The sequence below is a fragment of the Girardinichthys multiradiatus genome, chromosome 2, assembly GCF_021462225.1.
Source record: "Girardinichthys multiradiatus isolate DD_20200921_A chromosome 2, DD_fGirMul_XY1, whole genome shotgun sequence".
Taxonomy (NCBI): domain Eukaryota; kingdom Metazoa; phylum Chordata; class Actinopteri; order Cyprinodontiformes; family Goodeidae; genus Girardinichthys; species Girardinichthys multiradiatus.
In genome coordinates, this window is record NC_061795.1 from 42,133,028 (window position 1) to 42,157,253 (window position 24,226).

Below are 24,226 nucleotides of genomic sequence, written 5' to 3' on the forward strand. Positions count from 1 at the left end.
AACCCTCCCAGAGAAGAGCAGTGGAGAGTCCCAGGGGAACCACCCAGTAGCGACAGTGCAGAAGCCCCTGGGAGCCGCAGCGACGAGCCCACAGGCCCCGCCGGCAGACGTCTCTGCCCGAGCAGATCCAGCCATGGACCCAGAGGCCCAAGACCCCGGGACACACCACCCCCCAAGCAGAGGCCCGACAGAGCCCAGGGGGACAGACCCCGGCAAGCAGCCACCGGGAGTGAGCCAGCACACACCAAAGCACCCGGCCCCAGACACCGAGAACCACGAGTACACCAGCGGGCAGAGACTCCAACCACCGGCAGGCGGTGTGGCGGGGAGGAAGCTGATCCAGGAGAGGGAGCAGTCCAAGACCCAACCTGTCGCAAAAAAAAAAAACAGGCACACAGTCACAATCACCCACTCCCACCCTCATGCATACACATAAAATCACTCACACCCAACGTAAGGATAAACAACAATGGACGTCATACACTCACTCACACTCCCCATGCATACTCTATACTCCCAGGTCCAGGCGCCGGTACCCCCTAGGGGCAACCAGCCCCTGGACCCAGGAGGTGGTCCCCTTCCCTCCTGGGGCAGAGGCAGGCAGACAGCGCCGGTACTGCCCAGACCCGGGTGACCCCGGCCTGGCTCCCGCCCCCCCCGCCCCGAACCCAGTCCCCAACAACCCCCATCCACCTCCGGAGAGGGGGCTATGTACAAAAGAGGGGTCCACATGGCCCAAAGCAACCCGCCAACCGGAGCCGCCCCAGGACGGAGCAGTCCCGACCCCCCAACGAGCTCCGATCCCAACTCCATGAGTCTCCCACCCCCAGTGAACCCCAACAAGAACCTCCCCACAGGGCCACCCCCAACAAGGACACCGATATCGAACACATCCCCCCGAACCCAAACGCCAGCAGATTTTTATTTAAAATGTCCTGGTCCTGGCAAAGAGTTCATTTTTCAATGCACTTCCACAAGGTTTTTCAGAGCATTTTTAAGAGAAGCAGACACATAGCATCACATGTCCTCTACCATACTTAACACTGAAGATTATGTACTTTTCCACATAAAAACAGGCCTTAGTTAATGGATTACTAATTAAAGGTTACCAGGCACCCTAATCAACTCTGAAAACTTTGAAAGTGAATGGATAAAAAAATTTTCATTTACATGTATTTTTTTGTAAGAGTGCCAGGAAGTGTGGCGCCAGGTGCTTTACTTTGACTCTAAACCCACCTGAAATGTTAGCTGCAGAAAAGCTTAATCTTAGTCTCATCTGACCAAAGCACATAATTATAGTTAAAATCCTGGTGGGGTTTTATCACTTTGAAGTGTGAATAGGTGACACGTGTCTCTGTGTCATGTCAAATTTACACCCCAGGGAAAAAGATTACTTATCCAGAGTCTTCCGACACACTCTGATCAACCTAAGAAAGGAACGTTTATTTCACAGGAATTGCTAGAGGCAGTCAATGAAAGTGCCACCTGTAATTTCTCTTTTTTAAATCTATTTTTCTTTTAACATTGGTCTTTTTCACCTTCTGAAGGTACTTAAATTTAACATTGGATTTTTCTAAATTAAGCGTGAGATTATACATTTGAATTTACATAATTAATTTGTTTTAAAGCTTTTTTTGTCAAAGATGTTACTGTATATCTATGTCAACCTTGAACCATCTACAATTGTTGTAGTATTATGTTGTCTGCAGCAGATCAGATTAAAGAAGCACCAGATGCTCATAGAATAGTAAAGAGTCGGTTTGTTATTCAGCTTCTGGGCTCCATAATGACACTAGGAGCAGATGCTGATAACTCTCTGCACTCTGCGTGACACACTCCAGCATTTAGAAAGGAGAAAGCGGTAAAATGCTGCAGAGAATGAGCACCGCAAATAAGAGACCAGAAAGTAATGGCAGGGCTGAAAGGGAAGCAGGAATCAAATAAACAGATCAGAAAAGAGATGGAAATGGTTACTTGGGGCCAAGATGTCATTGAGAAGAAAGAGCTGTCAGTGGAGGTGAAACTCTGGAGCACAGCAGGAAGAATAGATGAAAAAAAAGTTTATTTGAGATTCTACTTTAAACTTTTCACATTTGGCTTTTTACATTTTACTTGTTACTAGAGACAAGGAAAGAAAACATTCAATTTCTGAGTTTTTTCCTTATTTGTGTTCTCCATCTTCCTAACCTTGTATGACTCTGAGTGTTCACCTCGCTCTGTTTCATTTCACTTCCTCCTCTGGAGGATTTAAATCCTTTAAACCTCAGCACAAGGCTGTGATCTTTTTTTTTTTTTCAACAAAAGCCAAATCTTTGATTAAATAAAGCAGCTGCGACTTCAGGCCTGACAGAGCAGTGTTTCAGAGCCCTGACATTTTGGCCAAGTGTGACTATCACTGGGTAGCAGGAATCTTTGGTTTTAGTTCTTCCAGTCACAGGTAGAGTGAGTGAAATGCACACTCATTTACATATTACATGGTGCACAATAAATGCTTTGCTTTGTTTTTGACAAAAAAAAACTAAAAAACACCATCATTGTTTGCATAAAGAGATATTCTTTAGTTCCCACAAACCAAAGATTTAACAAATAACATTTTATGAATCTCAGATTGTACTCACTACTGTTGAAATGCTAGATCATATGATGTAAAAAAGAAACATGAATAAATTATCTTAGAACCTTTTCACCATCAATGTCACACGTTTCTCCTGCAATCCAACTTGAATCCAAACAAATCTGTGAGGAAAAAACAAAACAAAATTGATGCATGCATAAGTGTTCACAACCTTGAACTACTACTTCAATGAAGCACATTTTAGTTCATTGAAATGATTCAGTATTTTTAAATTCAGGACCTGTCATCAATCATATAGACTGTGAAAAGGCATGGAATAATGTTCAGCTGTCCAATTAGCCATAGTTCTCTGAGAGGCACCAATGTGCCATGCCACCATTTGTAAGTAAGTAATATAAAAAATTAGCAGTGCTCCACTCTGCTCTGCTCAGCTGGCAACAAGTGAGGGCTTGAAACTCTTTCAATCCTTAAGCTCTGGGATAGTTTTTTAAATTCAGCTCAGCTGAAAATGGAACAGCCTTGCTGGCTTTGTGCACTAACCGACTCTAAAAAATTTGCCTGACAATTGCAACCGAGAAGGCCTATTGTAAAACATAAAACCTCCTCTGAAAGTACACCCAGTAATTGCTTTAGCTGCTCACAAATAATGATAATCATTCTACTAGATAATCATGGACTTCACTGAGGGAACATTTAGCCCAGGCCCACAGGCTTGACAGACATTATGACATTAGATGTATCCTAACACTATCACCAAAAACCTCTACACTGCCAGAAGATACTAATAAATCAGGTTAATCAATAGATGATCAAGAAATAAAGAACCTACAAATAGTGTCAAAATTTAAGTACTCATCTTTCTCTGAACAGATATAGAATCAGTGGAGGGAGCTAAAGATTAGGGTGATGGCAATGAGGTCTTTCAAGCCCTAATACATGGCGCTTATCGCTAACGATAAATTGTTAAAACTCCAGTGGAAACATGCAAAAAGCCGCTTGGCAGTTATAAAGACGATTTTATTGGTGTAAAGCCAATACAGATATTTCCATTGATTATTGAAGAGTATAGATAATTTAGTCTTTTTCTATACTCTTGTAAATAGTATTTTCTTGTTTTTTATGCACAAATATTCAGGTGCATTATTTCCATTTTTTTAATTATCATATGGAATAAAAATATAGATAATCTAGTAAAATTTTACTTCTCAGTTGCACATTTCTTTAAATCTGAGTATACTATATGTATTACTATACTGTATTTTTTTTTTCTTATGTTGTAAATTTGACACATTTTACAGTCTCTTGTACTTTTTTTCACCATATTTTACCTGGGTGAATCTGCATGCTTCAATTTTACCTAAAGCTGGTACACCTGGATTTCCAAAATGAGGGACAATAAAGGATTTGTCTATTCTTTTCTAATTGTCTGTTTTTTAATAAATAAAAATGAACAACTGATATTTTTGATAGATGCCTGTCTCCATTCAGAATGTTGAAATGTTCTTGGTTTAATGAATATGAATGAAATTTTACATATAAATCTGCCAGGGGTATTAAAAATATTGGGCGTAACTGTATATAAAGAGGTGTGATTAGTAAAATTCAATGAGACACAGCGAGTTAATGAGGAGCTGGAAACAAGGATAACTGAGAACATCTAGTGGCTGATACGATTATAGAGCCAAAGAACTGAAGAAAAACCAAATGAACAAAACCATAGTAGCTGAAGATTGTAAAGCAAGGATCAAGACAAAATCCATATCATGACAGCAATTCTTTGTGTAATTAAAATTTCTTTTTGGTATTTTCATAAACCTTATTCTATACAAGCAGTCATTTTGTGGCGCAGTTGGTAGCACTGTTGCCTTGCAGCAAGAAGGTCCTGGGTTCGATTCCCAGCCGGGGGTCTTTCTGCATGGAGTTTGCATGTTCTCCCCGTGCATGCGTGGGTTCTCACCGGGTACTCCGGCTTCCTCCCACAGTCCAAAGACATGCCTGTTAGGTTAATTGGTAACTCTAAATTGCCCTCAGGTGTATGAATGAGTGTGTGCATGGTTGTTTGTGTGTTGCCCTGCGATGGACTGGTGACCTGTCCAGGGTGTACCCCGCCTCTCGCCCATAGACTGCTGGAGATAGGCACCAGCTCCCCTGCCACCCACTATGGAATAAGCGGTTGAAAATGACTGACTGACTAATTAAAAAATAAATGGAAAACCTGGGATTCTGGTCCTTTACCATCTTCCCTTGCATATTCAGGACGAAGACTTTTCTACAAATAAATAAAAAGGAAACTGCATTACAGTTTCCACAGATTAGAAAAGTATAGCATGCATTGAAAGGTTGGATTAGATAACACTAGAGATTACCATTTCCTGTCCTACATTTGTACCATCTTACTTTTTTCACAAGACAAAGAAAATAGCATTTTCCTGTTTTATAGCCACATGTATACACCAAAACTGTCTCAAAGTTTTCTCAACAGCAAAAGTCTCTCATTAGCCTGAGGGTCCTTCCACCTCCAGGTTATTGAGGAGAATTCAGGAGCTGAAACCTGTGATAATGACAGTGACAACAGCTCTCTCCTCCACAGAGCCACCTGACAGAACCCTGACATGTTTATAGGCTGTGCTAAATGTGTCTCTTTGTGTGGGCCTAGTTCTCTTTCTGATTGTTAAATCTCTGCACATGAATTTTTTGACATGTTGAGCCAAAAAAAGCCTCAGCACTTTGACTTCTGCATGTGTAGAAACCAAGAAATCTAAAGTGATCGGAGAACAATTGTGGCAAAACGCTGAACACATTTGTGTCGTTTGCACAGGTGATGACAGCAGGCTGACACCAGTCACTGTCCCAGGATTGATTGTCAGTTACTGAGCTGCCAGAAGGTAGTTCAACACAGGGCAGTTTCATTAGTTTCAGTTTGATGTTGGTTCCTGCTTGTACTTCAGATGAGTTTCTCGTAAGGCCTATTTTACTTCTTCTGTGCATCTGTAATAGGGTTTTATTTTAAAATTACCATTGATGTGAAGTTTGTCAAAATAGGTTTATTTATTCTTCAAATTAATTTGATTTAATCAACAAGTAATTTTTTTTCCTGACTTTTATTGCTATATAAGTTTTTAATGTTACTCTTGTCAGTTGGTCGTTACCATAGCAACCAGTAACATTCAGCTCTTCCCCTTTTTCAGAATCAGAATCAGAATCAGCTTTATTGCCAAGTTCGTACATACAAACAAGGAATTTGCCTCCGGTACACTTTGCTCTTTTGTTCTGTTTTTGCATTACAGAATATACAAATTTACAATTTACAATGTACAATATACACATATCTAATAAAAAAGGTGCATTTGCAACATCTTTATGCTGTTGTTCTGTATACTCTATTGAATGTTCATCAGAGAAACAGCCTGGGGGAAGAAACTGTGTCTGTGGCGGCTGGTTTTAGTGAACAGTGCTCTATAGCGGCGGCCTGAAGGTAAAGCTCTAAACAGTTTATGTGCAGGGTGTGTGGGGTCTGCAGAGATTTTGGCAGCTCTTTTCTTGACCCTAGACCCGTATAAGTCCTGGATGGAGGGAAGGTCAGCTCTGATTATTCTCTCTGCAGACCTGATTATTTGTTGCAGTCTGGACCTGTCCTGTTTTGTGGATGAGCCAAACCACACTGAGATGGATGAAGACAGGACAGACTGAATGATGGCAGTGTAGAAGATGACCAACAGCTCCTGTGGAAGGTTGAACTTCTTGAGTTGCCTCAGGAAGTACAGTCTCTGCTGGGGCTTCTTTCGAACAGTGTCTATGTGTGAAGACCATCGCAGGTCCTCAGAGATGGTGGTTCCTAAGAACCTGAAGTCGTCTACGGCCGATACAGTGTTGTTGAGGATGGTGAGGGGTTGTATGGGGGTGGTGTTCTCCGAAAGTTCACCACCATTTCCACAGTCTTGAGTGGGTTCAGTTCAAGATAGTTCTGACCGCAGCAGTGTACCAGCCGATCCACCTGCTCTCCGTATGTAGACTCATCACCGTCCTGGATCAGTCTAATGACAGTGGTGTCGTCTACAAACTTAAGGAGTTTCACGGACGAGTCCGATGAGGTGCAGTCATTTGTGTACAGGGAGAAGAGGAGTGGGGATAGAACACACCCCTGGGGGGCACCAGTACTTATTGATCTGGATCGGGAGAAGATGCTCCCCAGTCTCACCTGCTGCTGTCGGTCTGTCAGGAAGCTGTTGATCCACTGACAGGTGGAGGCTGGGACGTTGAGCTGTGTGAACTTCTGGTGGAGGATGTCTGGTATGATAGTGTTGAAGGCCGAGCTGAAGTCTACAAACAGGATCCTGGCGTACGTCCCTGGACGGTCGAGGTGTTGCAGGAGAAAGTGTAGACCTAAGTTGACAGCATCATCTGCCGACATGTTTGCTTGGTCAGCAAACTGCAGGGGGTCCAGCAGGGGGCCTGTGATGTCTTTCAGGTGCTTCAACACCAGCCGCTCAAAGGATTTCATGACCACAGACATCAGGGCTACAGGCCTGTAGTCATTTAATCCTACGATGGTGGGTTTCTTGGGCACCGGGATGATGTTGGATCGTTTGAGGCAGGAGGGGACCTCACATTTCTCCAGTGACTTGTTGAAGATCCTTGTGAAGATCGGAGCGAGTTGATGTGCGCAGGCTTTCAGGCATGATGGGGAGACGTTATCAGGTCCTCCAGCTTTCTTTGTTTTCATGCGCTGAAAGAGCCCGTTTACCTCTTCCTCGGAGATCTTTAGTGCAGGCAGAGGATCTGATGGTGGGGGGTTGGTTGCTTTATGGGAGGAATTTGTTCCTGAATGGGATGTAGAGGGGATGATTTGAGGTGTGAATGGCTTCTTGTCATGTCTGCAGTAGAAGCCATTCAGACGGTTGGCCAGGAGACGACTCTGTTCAGGATGGGTGGAGGGGCTCTTGTAGGCAGTCAGGTTTCTCAGACCAGTCCATACAGCTGAAGTGTCACCAGTAGAACGGCTGTTCTTAAGCTTCTCACTTTTCTGTTGCTGTCTTACTGTGGTATGTATTAGGATCAGCTCTGTGTTTTCTTTACAAATATGATTTTTTATTTTAGGTTAGAACCAGAACACTGGACCAGCTCTATACCCTCTACAGGGTACTCGAGAGTTCATGGGAGTTTGCCCAACCGGTTCACATGTGTTTTGTGGACCTGGAGAAAGCATTCAACTGTGTCCCTTGTAGTGCCGTGTGGGGGTTGCTCCAGGAGTATGGAATCGGGGGCCCTTTATTTGGGGCTATCCGGTCCCTGTATGAGCGGAGCAGGAGTTTGGTCCGCATTGCCGGCACTAAGTCGGACCTGTTCCCGGTGCATGTTGGACTCCGGCAGGGCTGCCCTTTGTCACTGGTCCTGTTCATAACTTTTATGGACAGGATTTCTAGACGCAGCCAAGGGCTGGAGGGGGTCTGGTTTGGCGACCAGTGGATTTTGTCTCTTCTTTTTGCAGATGACGTGGTCCTGCTGGCCCCCTCTAGCCAAGACCTACAGCATGCGCTGGGGTGGTTCGCAGCCTAGTGTGAAGCGGCCATGAACTTTGGGTCATGACCAAAAGAACGAGATCCCGGATACAAGCGGCTGAAATGAGCTTCCTCCATAGGGTGGCCGGGCACTCCCTTAGAGATAGGGTGAGGAGCTCGGCCATCCAGGAGGGGCTCGGAGTAGAGCTGCTGCTCCTCCACATCGAGAGGAGCCAGTTGAGGTAGCTCGGGCATCTATACCGGATGCCTCCTGGACGCCTTCCTTGGAAGGTGTTCCACCGGGAGGAGGCCCAGGGGACGGCCCAGGACACGCTGGAGGGACTATGTCTCTCGGCTGGCCTGGGAACGCCTTGGGCTCCCCCCGGAGGACCTGGAAGAGGTGTCTGGGGAGAGGGACGTCTGGGTGTCTCGGCTGAGTCTGCTGCCCCCGCGACCCGGTCCCGGATAAGCGGAAGACGACGAGTACGAGTATTTTAGATTAATTTAATTATAGACATTGTTTCATATTCGATTTTGCCATGTTTTGTATATGTTTTAAACTGTTATTGTAATTCATGTTGTGTATTTCAGCTGTGTTTAATGTTCCAACTGCTAACTGTTTTGTCAACTGTTCATTTGATGATTACTCTGTAGTTTGTTTAGAGTTATTTATTGTATTTTATTTAATGTATAGGGGCAGAAGTTGCTGGAGCTGCTAACCACCAACTTGTTTATTTGTCTCTTGTTAGGTATGTTTTACTTTTTGATACAAAGTAACCCTGTTACAAAGTAACAATTCAGTTGCCAATTGTACGATAGTCTTTGAATGTTAAATGTTTGTGTACTCTCTTTCCTTTACCACAATATATGTATTCATTGCTAACTGTGTTAAGTATTGTCAAGTTTAAACAACGTAAAATACTTATAACATCACAAAAAGAAGAGAAAGACTAAGAATTAGTTACTTCACTCGCTGCGAGGAGAACGGATAGAGATGTGCTTTCAGTTACAAATCTCCTACCGTTCTGAAAACCATCTGTCCGTACCTCTCTTTTTATTATCTTTGGGGTCTCCCTAGTTACAAAAAAACGTTGCTCTCTAAAGGATGGGAAAAACAGCTGCAACGTATACAGGTCATAAACACCATTATCTTGTAACAACACACTTCCACAGTCTCCCCATCTTAGGATCAGTGACTCTTCTTTTCAGCGCAATCAGCCTTCATCTTTATGACCTCCTCAACTGTGACTGCTTCCTTCTCAGCTCCACCTTTGATCCTTGCCTGCAGACAAACTCATCACATCCTTACTCACACATACATCATGAAAGGTTATAAAGATCAAATAGTCAAGTTAAAGAAAAGGAAAAAATATAAGATAAATCTATATTCAATTATTCCAACATTTCCCCCCTGTTTATCTTATATTTGCTCATATTCTCATATCACTTAACAGCCACTTCTTTTGGATTTTTAACTGTAAGATCATTTTCATGAGTACAAAGACAATTATACTCAGAGGTACTTACGGACATTTAAGCCACAGAATCATATAGAGATGGATCTGGGTACACGTCAGAAAAGTGGTCAGTCGCATCCTCATCATCTTCATCATCCCGATGTCTAAATAACGGATAGAGCTGGGTAACTCTGTCTTCCATAGGAGAAATAGCTGTGGTTATGAAACAGTTAAGCAGAGAATGAAGACAGCGAATACAACGACATCCACACAATGTCAAAAATTATTACTGATGATACTAAAATTTTATACTTCCCAAACACATCCAGCCAGGAGTCCCACATCGAGGTGTCTACTCCAGAATGCTCCTTCATTTTGCCAAGAGATCTCAAACCTTCTATGGCTTTAGTGAGGCTGCCATCATCAGCAGTGTTGTTAGGTATGAATGTGCAGCATTTTTCTCCAAAAATGGCACAAACTCCTCCTTTTTCAGCTAACTACATGTCCAAAGCAGTTCTATTCTGGAACGCCATCAGGGAAGTTGAAGCCAATTAGTCATGGACAGCTTCAAACCCGCTTTGTGTCCAATTTCTTAGTTTTTGAACATTGTAGTGAATATAGTTGATCCTGTCTACGTTTTTTTTCATTGTACACCACCAACAGATACTTGATTCAAATCTTGCGGCTACTTGATCAGTTAATTTATCTTCATCTATAGCATCTATGTATGTAGAGTCTCCCTCAGTCTGTCAAGCTACAGCTCTGCGTTTTCTATTACGCCAGTCATGTGGGTTTACACTAGATAGTCCATCTGTTACTTCATCTACTTACATAGAATATACTGAAACTGGTAACAATAAAGTGACTAGAGCACAGCGTCCCATTACCTTTGAAGGCAATTGATCAAACAACTTGTCATCACCACACCACCACCAAATGTCTCCTCTAGAGACTAGTTTAAAATACTTATTTACTTTTACAATTGTAGTACACCATACTGCAGTGAGATTTTGCAATTTATTGCCTCTCTCTGTCATATTTATACATGTGTAGTTTCCAGTGGTGACCCGCTTATGGAATGCTGGTTTGTTCTTATCTGCTGTAGTTACAGGAAAAACAAAATCCCAGTGCTGACACGTTTTATTGAAATTAGTTTGATTCATCACTTCCATCACACAGGGTTGTGGTATCACAGCTGGAATTACTTGTAATAAAAGCCTGTGACCCATACACACAACACAATCTCTTTTAGTCATTAGTTAAGTACCAATTATATCTGTTATAATCCTGTCCTTTCCTTCCTCGTTTGGTCAAGTTAATGAGTGGGATCAGCACTACAGCTATGGTTTTAGATTTCACGCACACTTGAATGCCATAAGTATAACAAGTTTGTTTAGTACATATAGTTAGGTTATCTTGCCTTCCTTGGTTTAGCGCTACTTGTTTCATATGACTCATAGCAGGTGTTGTTACATTCTGTTTTATCTTGACTGGTTCCCAGAGGTACCAGAAAAATAAGAAAATCAATATGAGGAAAAATAAATGCCCAGCAATGGAATGCATTGCTCATCCATCTAAGAGTCATTTTGGCTTAAATTTTGACTCCTCTAAGTGGTTCCAGTGTCTTAATTTTCTTCACTGACTTTCGGGTCTCTCCAGCCTCTAAATGTCTGGGTCCACCCTATTATCAGTCTGTAAATCACTTCCCCTGGCGGAGCTTTCAACCGAAATGACCTTTTTACAATGAATAAGGTGAATCCAGGTTGATCTCTCAGTTATTTTTACTGCCGTGGGAGTGGTTAGTAATACCTAATATGGGTCCTCCCATTTAGGTGAAATACCACTGTTTCTTCTTTACATTCCTTATTAACACCCAGTCTCCTGGTTCCACTAGTTGGTTTTCCTGCTGGGAAAAAGAACATTCCTCATTAGTTTGAATTTGTTTCTGTTGCTTTTCTAACATACTCCTCGTATAATCAGTTAGGTTAGCTTCTTCATCTAACTCCCACTGATTTTTGAACTGTGGTAATCTGTATGGTCTTCCAAATAACGTTTCATAGGGTGTTAGCCCTGAGGTGCTTGTAATGTTTAGTTGGAAATAGTTCTATCCATTTAGAAAATGCATCTATAATGACTAAACAGAACTTTTTCCCTTCACTGTGGTTTAACTCAATAAAATCCATATGAATTGTTTGAAAGGGGTATCTTGGTTTTGGAAATTGTCCCCTTCGTGGTCTTAAATTCCCTTGTGGATTATGTTTTGCACATGTTAAACATGTTTTACAAAACTTTTTTGAATAACAATTAAATCTATATGTTATATAATATTTATGTATCTGTCCTACCACTCCTCCCTGTTGAGACATTGTGAAACACGATGGCTCAATATTGCCGCCCATTTATACAGGTTCTTTGGTAGGACAGGTTTATTATCTGGTCAAATATAGATTTCATCTTTTAATGCAGCTCCATGTTTTTTCCACATTTCTATCTCCTGTGGTGGGCTTTGTTGTTGCATTTCTTTTAACACTGTATCTTTTGTCACCAATGCATATACTGTTTGTGTCTTCCCTCTCTCATCTTTTCTGGAGAAACCATTCACATAAACTATTTCGTGATCTTGCAAATCACTTCTAGTTTTTGCTTCTTTTTCTGCTAATTCTTGACAATCATGTTAATTTCCATCTTCAGGTGTGGGTAACAATGTTGCTGAGCTTAAGGCGGTGCTCCTTTCTATAGTTAAGTGTGGTTGTCACAGTAAGGTTGACATGCAGGACAAATGTCTGGCAGGTGATAGAAAGGTCATATTTGTTTGCAGTAATAATGCTGAAACTGCATGGGGAACTCTTAAAGTTAAAAGGTGAAACAACACTATTGTGGCATTTACTTAAACTGCCATTGAGGCTGCAATTACAGCTCTCACACAATATGGCTGCGCACACGCAACACTATCTAGTTTTGAAAAGAAATAGGCTATTGGTTTCCTTTTATCTCCATGTTGTTGAACCAGAACTGAAGTCATAAAATGTCCCTTGCAATCTACGATCTGAACAAACAGTTTACTATAGTCTGGTAATGCTAAAGCAGTACTGGAAACTAGAACTTGTTTTATGTTGGTAAATGCTTCTTCAGCTTCTACACTCCATTTCAGTTCAGACGTCATTTTCAGCTCTTCCTCATACATTAGTTTGTTTAATGGAGCTACTATTTCTGCATAATTTGGCACCCAGTTTTTACAATAATTAGTTAGTCCAAGGAAGGATATTTGCTTTTTTGTTACTGGTTTTGGAACTTGTAATATTGCAGTCTTTCTTTCTTCTACAATTGTGCGTCTCCCTGCGCTAAGATTGTGGCCTAGGTATTTAACCTCATTTTGGCACAACTGTAGTTTCTTTTTACTGACTTTGTGTCCCTTGCAGTTATTAAATCCTTTATTACTGCTTTTATTCCTTCACGTGCATCATGTTTCAAAGGGTACTGTTTTACACTGGGCCTGTATTATGTTTTTGCTCTAATTTGGACAGGTAACGCTCCTTTTACTAAGCCTACGTCAGTAGGGTCTTTTGACCATAACTTATCAGGGACTTCACTCAAGAACTGTTCCTCCTGTTCAGTAAGGAATATTTCTCATTGTTGCTTTGTATGTAAATGTATCCCTTCCTGCACTGTCACTGTCCAGAATAATGGCTTCCTAGTTAATCCTGTGGATGCACTGATTTCTGTATTCATTGTTGTTGCAAACCAGTCTGTGGCATCTTTTCCCCGCTGCACTATTCTTCCCATGTCCTGCCACTTGAGTTCTTTATCCTTGAATAAAGATATGTGTGGAGGTGTCCACATTTTGCAGAGCTTCTTAGTGTCTTCCGCTAACACTACTTCAGCAACTGACGTACTCTTCCCAACTGCATAAACATAAGTTAACATGACTTTGGTAGGGGTTACTTTAGTTAATGCTTCTTCATAAGTTTTATCTGGTCCAGGAGTATTTTTATACCACATGGTAATATGTAGATCATCTGGTGTCATCTGATCTTGTAGTCGAGTAATGACATTTCTTTCTTCTGTTAATAAAGCTGTCCCTATGTCTAGGGCTGGTTTGTTTGGAACATTAGAATAGATAGCGGACATGACTGTCCATTGGGATCTCCTATCCAAACTGGTTCAGACTCACAGACTTGTGTCAATTTCCCACTAGCTGACTTTAGTGTCACGTGCTGATCACTAAGTCTGGAATTTGGGATTGTTTCTCTACAGGTGGTCCTGCATGCTCTGGTATCACAAAGAAAAGTAATTGATTTTCCATTCAACAGTAAGGTAACTTCAGGTTTAATGCTATCTAGGGAGAGAAGGTCCTAGAAATTTAGGAGGACATCCTGCCCCTGTGTTTTTGTTTTTTTGTTTTTATCGGTGTCTGAGGTATTAGGAACAATTTCACTTGTTTTCTGTCCTAGTCATGCTGAATTATTATTTCTCCTTTCAGGACAGTCTCTGATCAGATGTCCTTCTTTCCCACAACACCAACACCAACACCCTGAGGTGTATTGTCTGTAGTTTCCTCTGCCTACTCCTCCGCTCTGACCCCTGCGATTTTGTCCTCTGCCCCTAAATCCTCCTCTTCCTCTGTTGTTCTGATAATAAATCTGTTCTTCTTCGTCTTCTTGAAAAAAGGTGCTGGCTATCTTTTTCTGTTTTTTTATCCTTCATTACTTTTTCTGCATGGAGGGCATGATTTACATAGTCTTCTAGATTTGCTGTGGGGAACCCTATAAAATGTCTCCTTAACCAGGTATTAATTGCATCCTTGGAACCAGCATGTAGTGCATTTTTTAACTACTGTCGATAAGCTCCTTGCTCGTTTTCATCTTCTTGTAGACCACTATGTATTTTAAACACTTTTGTCAGTCTAATCCTATATTCTTCAAAATGCTCTTCCTCTTTTTGTTTCACTCAGGCTATTTCTGCATAGTCAGCTCCCCTCACTCTGTTAGTTCTGCTGTTAAAAAGAGTAAAATATTTTCTAAAGTTACACAGAAAAAAAAAAAAAACGTGTCATGCCATGAACCTTCGTGCTTTTTGGCTGATGTTTTGGTCACTTTTGAATGTTGGTGGTGCTTTCACACTCGTGGTAACATGAGATGGACTCTACAACCCACACAAGTGGCTCAGGTAGTGCAGCTCATCCAGGATGGCACATCAATGTGAGCTGTGGCAAGAAGGTTTGCTGTGTCCGTCAGCGTAGTGTCCAGAGCCTGGAGGCGCTACCAGGAGACAGGCCAGTACACCAGGAGACGTGGAGAAGGCCGTAGGAGGGCAACAACCCGTCTGCTCCTTTGTCCCTAAAAAAAAAAAAAAAAAAAAAAAAAAACCATCTTGTTTAATATCAGTGTAAAAAAAGCCTTTTTTAATTTTACATTTGTCTTAATTTGCAGAACATATTAAAATATTTCTATGCAAATGCCTAAAACAAGCTCTTTCAATCTTTTAACTTAAACTTTTAAGAACACATATAGCACATTTCTTCATCAAAAATGAATATTTAAAAGCTTATTTATTCTCAATCACACTCTCCAGCGATACAGTTGGATTACATTAAATTGTCCATTTATTCAGGTTAACTTTAATATCACCTGTAATGTCAAATCGACTTACATGAACAAATGAGACAATACATTAAAATAATACTAACACAAACTGTTAGAAATCACTTGTGTTTAATGTTCACAAGTGATGACTGCCAGCAGGAGCTCAGTGCCGAGAGTCTGGTCAGATCTTTCTCGGGCTAGTTTGCCTCACCGCCGGGGAGACTGGCGAGGCAAGCCGGCAGTTACTACGGCAGGAGCAGAAAACTCCGAACATGTCGGAGCACGTTTGAAATTAAGCGATGTCTTGATAAATCAAGCAGATTTTTCACATCTACAGTTATATTCTCGCACTAAAAACATTGTAAAAGTTCATTTGTGTCACAGAAAGTGTAATTTTTCACAATTTACTCACAGCTTTTGCCACTGTGGTCCGCCATGGCTGCCCCTGTTAGGCCCAACCGCTTCGACCCGCAATGAATCATGGGAAATGATGGACCGCGAAGGATACTCACAACCCATCCTTCAAATCGGGCAAAAGAAGGACACGTGTCGGCCACATTTCACAGACCTTCCGCGCCGCGTTGTGATGTAATCGGCTCACAAGTACGCACTTGGAAGGATCCAGCCCCTGAATTGGGACACACCCTCGGCCTGCACATGGATCCTCCTTCTTCCTGTATATTGACCAGTAGGAGAGGAGCTGGAGAGAAGAAGGCAGCCCTCCTCATTTGCATAATGAAGCAGAAATGCATACGGTAAAGGAAAAAGAGAGGAGGAAATGTAAAAAGAACAAAGGCATGTCTAAGGAAAAGGAAAAACAAAATATATACATTTCTTGATGAAAACGCATGTCTAAGGAAAAGGAAAAATAAAATATATATATTTCTGCTTTTATTTTTAATTATGTCAGGATCGGTCCTCCATATAAGCGCTCCCTGCAGGGCAGTAGATAGGTATTATTTAGTCAACTCAGAGGTAAGGAACGACACAGTCAATTATACTTGCAGCAAGGGTAGGTCACACTCTGCAGTGCAAAACTACAAAGTGTTGGCACCCCTCTCTCTTTATTTATACATGCTTGGTCACACACAGTTCAACAAACATTCAGGGTGTGTGTGTGTGTGTGTGTGGGGGGGGGGGGGGGGGGGGGTCAGAAAGGTTAGGGTTCATGTGTCTTGATTATGAACAAACAGAGGAAGTGGGAAGTGGGGACCTGGTGAATAGCCCCAGATGCTGCTGGTAAAATAATAAAAGAATAAAAGCAGAACTCATTCTTGTGACCATCTCCCTTCCTGTAACATGTAAGGAGGGAAAAGCACTTAGATGAGTGATAAACAATACAAAAAGTCATAAAAACCCTAACAGTTCCCCCCTGTTTTATCACGAATAAGTCATGAGTAAATACATGTAAAATGAAACACTCTGTGTAAGCACAAACCCACAGGAGGGAAAACAGATTATTTTGTGGGAAACACTTACACGGTTCCTCCGCCCCTAGGCAACCACCAATCATGGCAGAGTGAAACAATATAATAAAACAAAGAAACAAAATGTAATAATAAAAAATAAAAGAATTAAAACAAGCCTTGTTCATATCATCATTGCACTTTTCCTCATTTCACTTAAACAGCAACTTCTTTCGATTTTCTGCTATAAGGTCATTTTATGAAGTACAATTATGAATACACTCAGGCATTGAAGATATATTCATTTACAACATGTCATCATAATCATCTGTTTTTGGGTCCAGTGTCCATCTTGTCCATCTCTTCTCGTGTGATGTTACATCCTGTTGATCCTGTCTTAAACAGAGAAAGAGCCCTGCTACCAGGTTTAAGCTCAGGCTTATCAGTCCTGTCCACACGTCACAGAAAGTCATGCTAAATTGGGCACAGGTCAGTTGTTTCTTCGCCGGTTTGAGATGTTGGACCATATGGGTCCAACCCCTTTGTACCCGGTCTTTCCCCTGTTACCCCGTTGGTTGGTTTGGCTCCTGTAACGGTGATATTAGCTTACAGTGGCTCTTGTGGATCCAGGATGGTCTCTCTGTGATTTTCAGAGCTGTCGGTGTGGTCAGGAGAACACGGTATGGCCCTCTCCAGCAGGGGGTGCTCCAGTCCTTTCTCTGAAGTGTCTTAATCAGGACCAGGTCCCCAGGCCTCAGGTTGTTCAGTGAAATCGGAGCAGAATTTACTGGCAGACTACTGGACAACTGTACTTCTTTTGTTTGTAACATCTTATTCATCCATTCAGCTAATGATGTTTCCTGCTGTGCTTTTCCTATGTCATCCATTTCTGATGGCAATGGAAAAGGTCTGCCATGTACTATTTTAAATGGAGTGAGACCAGTTTGATTTGGAGTTATTCTCATCCATAATTTAACCAGAGATAGACATTCAGGCCATGGCCTCCCTGTTTCTTCCATTGTTTTCCTTAATCTATTTTTTATTGTTCCATTTGTTCGTTCAACCAGCCCAGCAGATTGTGGGTGGTAAGAACAATGGTTTTTTAACTGAAACCCTAATGCTTTAGAGCACAGTTCTATTACATTATTTACAAAATGAGTCCCATTATCTGATCTTATGATTTGTGGGATACCATATGTAGGGAAGTAATGTGTCACTAAACTCTTCGCCACTGTGAGCGCATCACAGTGTTTTGCAGGGTACATCTCAACCCACTTCAAAAATGCATCTATGACCACTAAACAATATTTCTTTCCCCCTGACCATGATAACTCTATGAAATCCATGTGTATCGTGTGAAAGGGATTAATTGCTGCTGGGAACTGGCCTCTTTTGGGTCTCATGTTCCCCTGTGGATTATGTTTGCAGCAAATAATAAATGATCTAAAGGTTTCTTGCATAGTCAGAAAAATTTATGGTATGGAAATGTAGATTTACTAAGTGTATCATTCCCCTCTCGACACATGGGAAACCCCGTGTGTCGCATGGGCCGCCGTCTTGTATAAATTCTTTGGTAATATTGGCTTATTTCCCAAATGATAAATGCCATCTTTCTTTATGGCCCCTCTATTCAGCCAAGATTTAACTTCTGCAGCTGGTGCAGATTGTTGTGAATCTTTCAGCATATCTGTATCTATAAATAAGAGATCTGACATTTTCAAAGTGAGGGGAAGCCTCGAAGCTATTTTAGCAGAAATATCAGCAAAGGTGTTCCCCTTCATTTTCCTGGCTTCATTAGATTGATGCGCTTTACATTTACAAAGTGCTATCTTTGCAGGTAGCTGAATAGCTAACAGCAGTCATTTTAACAGATTAAAATGTGTCAATTCTGTTCCAGCTGATGTTTTAAACCCTCTATTTTCCCATATTTTAGCAAAATGGTGAACAGAACCGAATACATATTGGCTGTCTGTATAAATGGTTAGGATTTTTCCTTCATATAATTCACACGCTCTGATAACAGCATACAGCTCTGCAGTCTGTGCTGAGCATGTATGGGGCAGGGTCTGTGATTCTATAATTTTAGTTTCAGTGGTTACTGCATAACCAACTCTGTTTTTTCCATATTCCTCTTTTGATGCTGATCCATCTACAAAGATTATTTGTGAGTTTTCCAGAGGTGTCTGAGAGATATCTTGCCTAGGTTTTGTATCTTCCTCAACCTTTGTTTTACAAGAATGTGGTTTTCCATCTTCTGCTGTTGGAATTAATGTGCTAGGGTTCAGTGGACCACATCTTTGCAAAGTTATATTTGGTTGTGAGAGTAGCAATGAGGTCAACGTAATATGAGTTGCATAAGTCAAGAAAGGAAGTGAAGTTTGTAGCAATACAAGTGACACTGAATGAGGAACTCTCAGTGTGAGCGGGTGGCACAACACAATTTCAGCTGTCTGCTTCACAGCTTCTGCTGCTGCGATGCAGCTCTGCAGACAATTTGGAAATCCAAATGCCACAGAGTCCAATTTTTTAGAATAAAATGCTAAAGGTCTGTTTTTGGAGCCAAATGGTTGGGTTAATACAGCTTTCATATAACCCTTACATGCATCTACACAAAGTGTGAAAGGCTGGCTATAATCCGGCAGGGATAAGGTGACAGTTGTTTGAAGCAGATTTTTTAGCTCTGTGAATGCTGCTTCTCCTTCCTTAGTCCATGTGATTTTGTCTTTTAATGTCATGTCTTTGCCATAGGTCATAGATTACAAGGGTTGTACAATGGCTGCATAGTCTGGTAGCCATTCTCTGCAAAAATTACACAGTCCCAGAAAGGACATCATTTGTTGTTTAGTTCGTGGTTTTGGGGCTTCCTGTATGGCTGTTTTTCTACTACTTAGGAGGGAACGACCATGTTGTGATAACATATGTCCCAAATAAATCACTTTCGCCTTGCAAAACTGCAGTTTATCCCTAGAGGCTTTGTGCCTCGTCTGGTAGAGATGTTTCAGAACTGTTATAGTAGCTTCCTCAGTGTTGTTGAGTGTCTGAAGCTATGAGAATATAATCTACATACAACAGGACTTGACTATGTTCAGGCACCTCACAGGTGCTCATAGAGTATCTTAAGGCTTGTGTATATACATGTGGACTTTCACTGAAGCCTTGTGGTAATCTGGTGTGGGTGTATTTTTTCCCTTTAAACTGAAAGCCAAATAAATGCTGTGACTCTTCATGCAGTGGTACTGTAAAGAAAGCATTGCTAAGATCTACCACTGAGAAATATTTTTTATCTGGAGTTAATGAATGCAGTAATGTATGTGGATTCGGGACGTCTGGAATCGCATGTCACACTATTTTATTTATCGGTCTAAGATCCTGAACCATCCTCCACTTTCCTGTGCTGGCTTTCTGCACTGGAAAGATAGGTGTGTTGCATGTAGCATCAGGTGCTTCCCTTAATATTCCTGACTTCAACATATCTTGTATTACTGGCTTAATACCCTCTTCAGCTTCTGGTTTCAAGGGATACTGGCGAACTACTGGCCGTTCTTCAGATATTAATTTAACCTTATATGGTGGAAACCCCTTTATAAGTCCTACATCAGTCGATGATTGGGACCACAGTTCAGGTGGGACAGCAGCTAAGGCAGGGTGCTTGTTGCTCTCTTTGCTTTCAGCTAGGCCCTGTATCTGTCACTTTGCCTCATCCAAATGTGTCTTTGGATGAACTTTGACTATCCACCCTAGAGTGAGTTTCCAGAATCCTGTGTTAGGATCTACTTTCCAGTCAGAGCTTGTTAATGCCTCATATCTCCCTCTAAATTTATTTCAGATGGATGAAATTTCTGTTCGTAAGCCATTAAGGCTTCGCCTGGGTACATGCTGGGGGTAATTTTCTTATTTTTACTCCTAGTTCGCACTCCTGTGTCCCACCAGGAATTAGGAGACCAGGGCTCACTAGAAGAGCTCTGTTCTTCTGTTTTAAAAGGATTACTTAATTTTTCTTGCTTACTTATAGGAGTTGTAGGAACTGCTACAGCTCCTTCCATCTTTCCTCCAATTTGTTGTGCTCCAGCCTTCTGTCCTGCTTCCTGCACGGCAGGGGGCTGAACACCTCGCTGTCTGGATGCGACCACTGTTTCCTCATGTGGGCGCACCAAGACTGCAGCTGTCAGCTTCTCCTGTCGCTTCCCCTCATTATCTTGCCTCTGCATGTTTCTTAATTTACTTTGTTCCAGCCATTTGTTGGTTTCTTGGTATTCATTATTTCTAATTTTAAATCCCTTTGCAATTTTAAGATATCGTTAATATTTAGTTTACCCAAGAAACCATGTTTTTTATTCCATCTATGACAGATCATACCTGCTCCTTTTACATAATTCTCCATAAATTTTACATCTCCTTCTAAGTTAATTAGTTTACTTTGTTTCTTCCCCATGATGTTTAATTGTAGTTCACAATACTATAAATGTCCCAAATAGAAATTCACTGGCATGAGATTCAAGGAGGGGACATTAACACGCCCTTCTACTGCGACTAATTTGCAGCGGTGTTAATTTTCTGGGATTAAACCCAACCTTTATCTCCAAGAATCACCAATACGTCTTTCTATTCTGGGCAAAAGAAAACACAAGACCAGCAGAATCCTACTAAGATTCTTCCAAAATGCTTAGTCTTCCAAACACATAAAACACAGTCACACAGTTAGTATTTTAACATATTTATGTCCCTTCAGCAATATGTATGGTCGACCTAGCTTAGTTTATGAGCTCCCTTTATTATTTAACACTTAATTTCATTCCCTTCCGGCGGAATGTTACCAACCAAATTATCCAGCCTAGTCGTTTTTAATCTCTTTACGGCGAGATAGCTACCCAAATTTATCACTATTTCTTTGCGGCGAAATAAAACCTTTCCAAAGCAGTGTCCTTGCGGCGACACACTACCAAATGACTTCTAAATACTTTTCTTCTTTCATTTATACAGTGCTTACTCTTATCTCATGTATTGTACTTTAAAACTATCTCACCTCGGAGTTGACTTCTAGGTGACTCTGTCGGACCTCCATAGTCACCCGGCACCGAGTAAGACAATAATCCACCGGCCAGATGCGAACGTCACACACCGGGTCTTTCAGTCACCAGGCCTAGATGCAGCTGTGCGGCAGCGCTTAACTCGACGTCAGGCTGTTCCCGGAGATCCGCCAGTCACTGCAAAGAAAGATAAAATCAGTTTAGTTCTTATAATATCCGGCTCCGAAGGACCAAATTAATGATAGGTATTATTTAGTCAACTCAGAGGTAAGGAACGACACAGAGTCAGTTATACTTGCGGCAAGGGTAGGTCACATTCTGCAGTGCAAAACTACAAAGTGTTGGCACCCCTCTCTCTTTATTTATACATGCTTGGTCACACACAGTTCAACAAACATTCAGGGTGGGTGTGTGTGTGTGTGTGTGTGTGTGTGTGTGTGTGTGTGTGTGTGTGTGTGTGTGTGTGTGTGTGGGGTCAGAAAGGTTAGGGTTCATGTGTCTTGATTATAAACAAACAGAGGAAGTGGGAAGTGGGACCTGTTGAATAGCCCCCAGATGCTGCTAGTAAAATAATAAAAGAATAAAAGAATAAAAGCATAACTCATTCTTGTGACCATCTCCCTTCCTGTAACATGTAAGGAGGGAGAAGCACTTAGATGAGTGATAAACAATACAAAAAGTCATAAAAACCCTAACAGCAGTCAAACAAAGTGATCGCACCTGTAAGCAGCAGAATGACCCTGCTTAACTTTTTATTGAGTTACTGGATTGATAACACCTGGGAGCCACCTGCAGGCAGGAACCACATAAAAGTGGCAGGACATTATTCTTTCTCTAGCTTTGCATTGCAAAGTCTTTTCTTAGCTGGACTAACTGGTGGGTTTGTTTATGGTGTGCTCTAATGCCACAGACTAATTCAGCAATTGTAGCTCAGAGGTCCTGCAGTCATGCCTGCTGTGTTTTTAATACCAAGGAATAAATTTAAACTTGAACCCTCTTTAAATCATTGTTTTAAAAAAAACTGATTTTATTTTTTGTGCTTCACAGTATATATATATTCTTGCTGAATGAAGTGAGTTACTCCTCAGTTATCTTCAGAGGTAAGCCTTTAATATTATTTGGGTGTTTCTTCTTGCAACACTTCAAGTGAGGCTAAACACGAATGATTAGTTATATGACAAACCTGGGTCCATTTGATGTGGACATCATGATTTTAGCAAGTGATTTATTTATTTCATTTTTTTTTAAGGACTGTGTTCTTCTGTATTTGTTGTGGTAGACGCTGGTAAAGATGCCCATTGTTGCAAGGTTTAAAAATTATCAAAGTATATGTCTTGGTACCAGTCGTTGTCCCTTAAGTCTTGGCTTCATTTAGGGTTGCTCTTTCTTTTGCAGTTGAAAGGTTGGACCCTCACCAGCATCAGTTTCAGCCATCAGATGTCCAGTCTCCAGATTCAACAACGCCTCATTGTCATGGACACCATCTTCCTTATCTGCCAAAGCGCTGCCAAAAATCTGATCCCCCTCATCCTCCTAAACCCTGTCCCAGGCCCCATCCGCCAAAACCTCAAGAGCCAGGGTACCCGCATCCCTCAAAATGTCCTTGCCCACCAGCCCATCCGCCACAGTGTCCTGAACCCCCAAACCGCAGCATCCTTCTTGCCGGCTACGGTATTGTCTGCGACCCCATCACTGTCCTCACCACCATCAACACCCACCACACCATCATGCCCCAGGACACCACCCTCAAATGTTTAGTCTGTCCCACATTCTGAGTCGTGTATTTGGACACCACCATCATGGCACTCATCACAAACCACCTTCAAATGACTGCAACGAAACAGTTACCAAAGATGGCTGGGTGTTGTGTATAAAGTCATCCTGGAATAAAACCGTGGGTTAAAGGTTAACAGCTTCACCACCTGAGGACTTCAAACTTGAGCTCTTGCTGAGAACTGAGCCTCCGCATCCTAGCCGCCTTAATGGGATACTACAGGTTAAGCAGTTGTGGAAACAAATGTACTGCCATCCTCTTGATGCATTAAAAAAACATTTTCAAAATTCCTGACCCATCTGATTTTTGAATTCACTGCCAGACTTGGCATACTGGTGGGTGGGATTACTTTTGGTCTAGCTTATTTTTTTTTTTAAGTGGAGTTAATGCTCCCACCAAGAAGTGGCGTTGCTACTCAGCATGAGACGGAATGTCCTTGGTGTAAATGTAATCAAAGGAGTGGTTTTTAAGGTTGGAAACTCATGTCCGCAGGTGGGTAATGATTACTGAAGGTCAACTATTTGGACCCAAATTTGGCACTGGGTGGTTATTGTACAAATTTAGATGACAAGCAAATGTGTCCAGTGGTTTCTGGCTGTGCTAAAGTCAAATTTGACTTCCTGATGCTGCTCAAGAAAATGACTCAAATATTTCAATATGCTTTCTAGTTTTGAACATAAATTTTCTGCCTGTGATCTGGAAACTCTAGTCTCGTTAAGAACTTTAGTCAAACTAGCTGGGAAGCTGTGGTTGTGGAGTCCATCTTGCTCTATTGCACTACTTGGTGTTTCATGTTTCTTCCCCACAATTAACATTTTAAACTAGTTTCAAAATGGTCTTCCTACTGCTATTTATGTTAACACTGTCCTGTTGGCCAGGTGTCTTCTAAGAGCTGTGATTGGTTCAA

The 24,226-nt window shown here is 41.6% G+C and overlaps 1 long non-coding RNA gene across 1 annotated transcript; it reads left to right on the forward strand.

Annotated features, from left to right (window-relative positions):
* Positions 1-22,337: 22,337 nt before the first annotated feature.
* On the forward strand, positions 22,338-23,606 carry LOC124861241. The gene is made up of 3 exons (XR_007036568.1): positions 22,338-22,421; positions 22,593-22,645; positions 22,941-23,606. It is a non-coding gene; the product is annotated as an uncharacterized LOC124861241 (long non-coding RNA).
* The last annotated feature ends 620 nt before the right edge of the window (positions 23,607-24,226 follow it).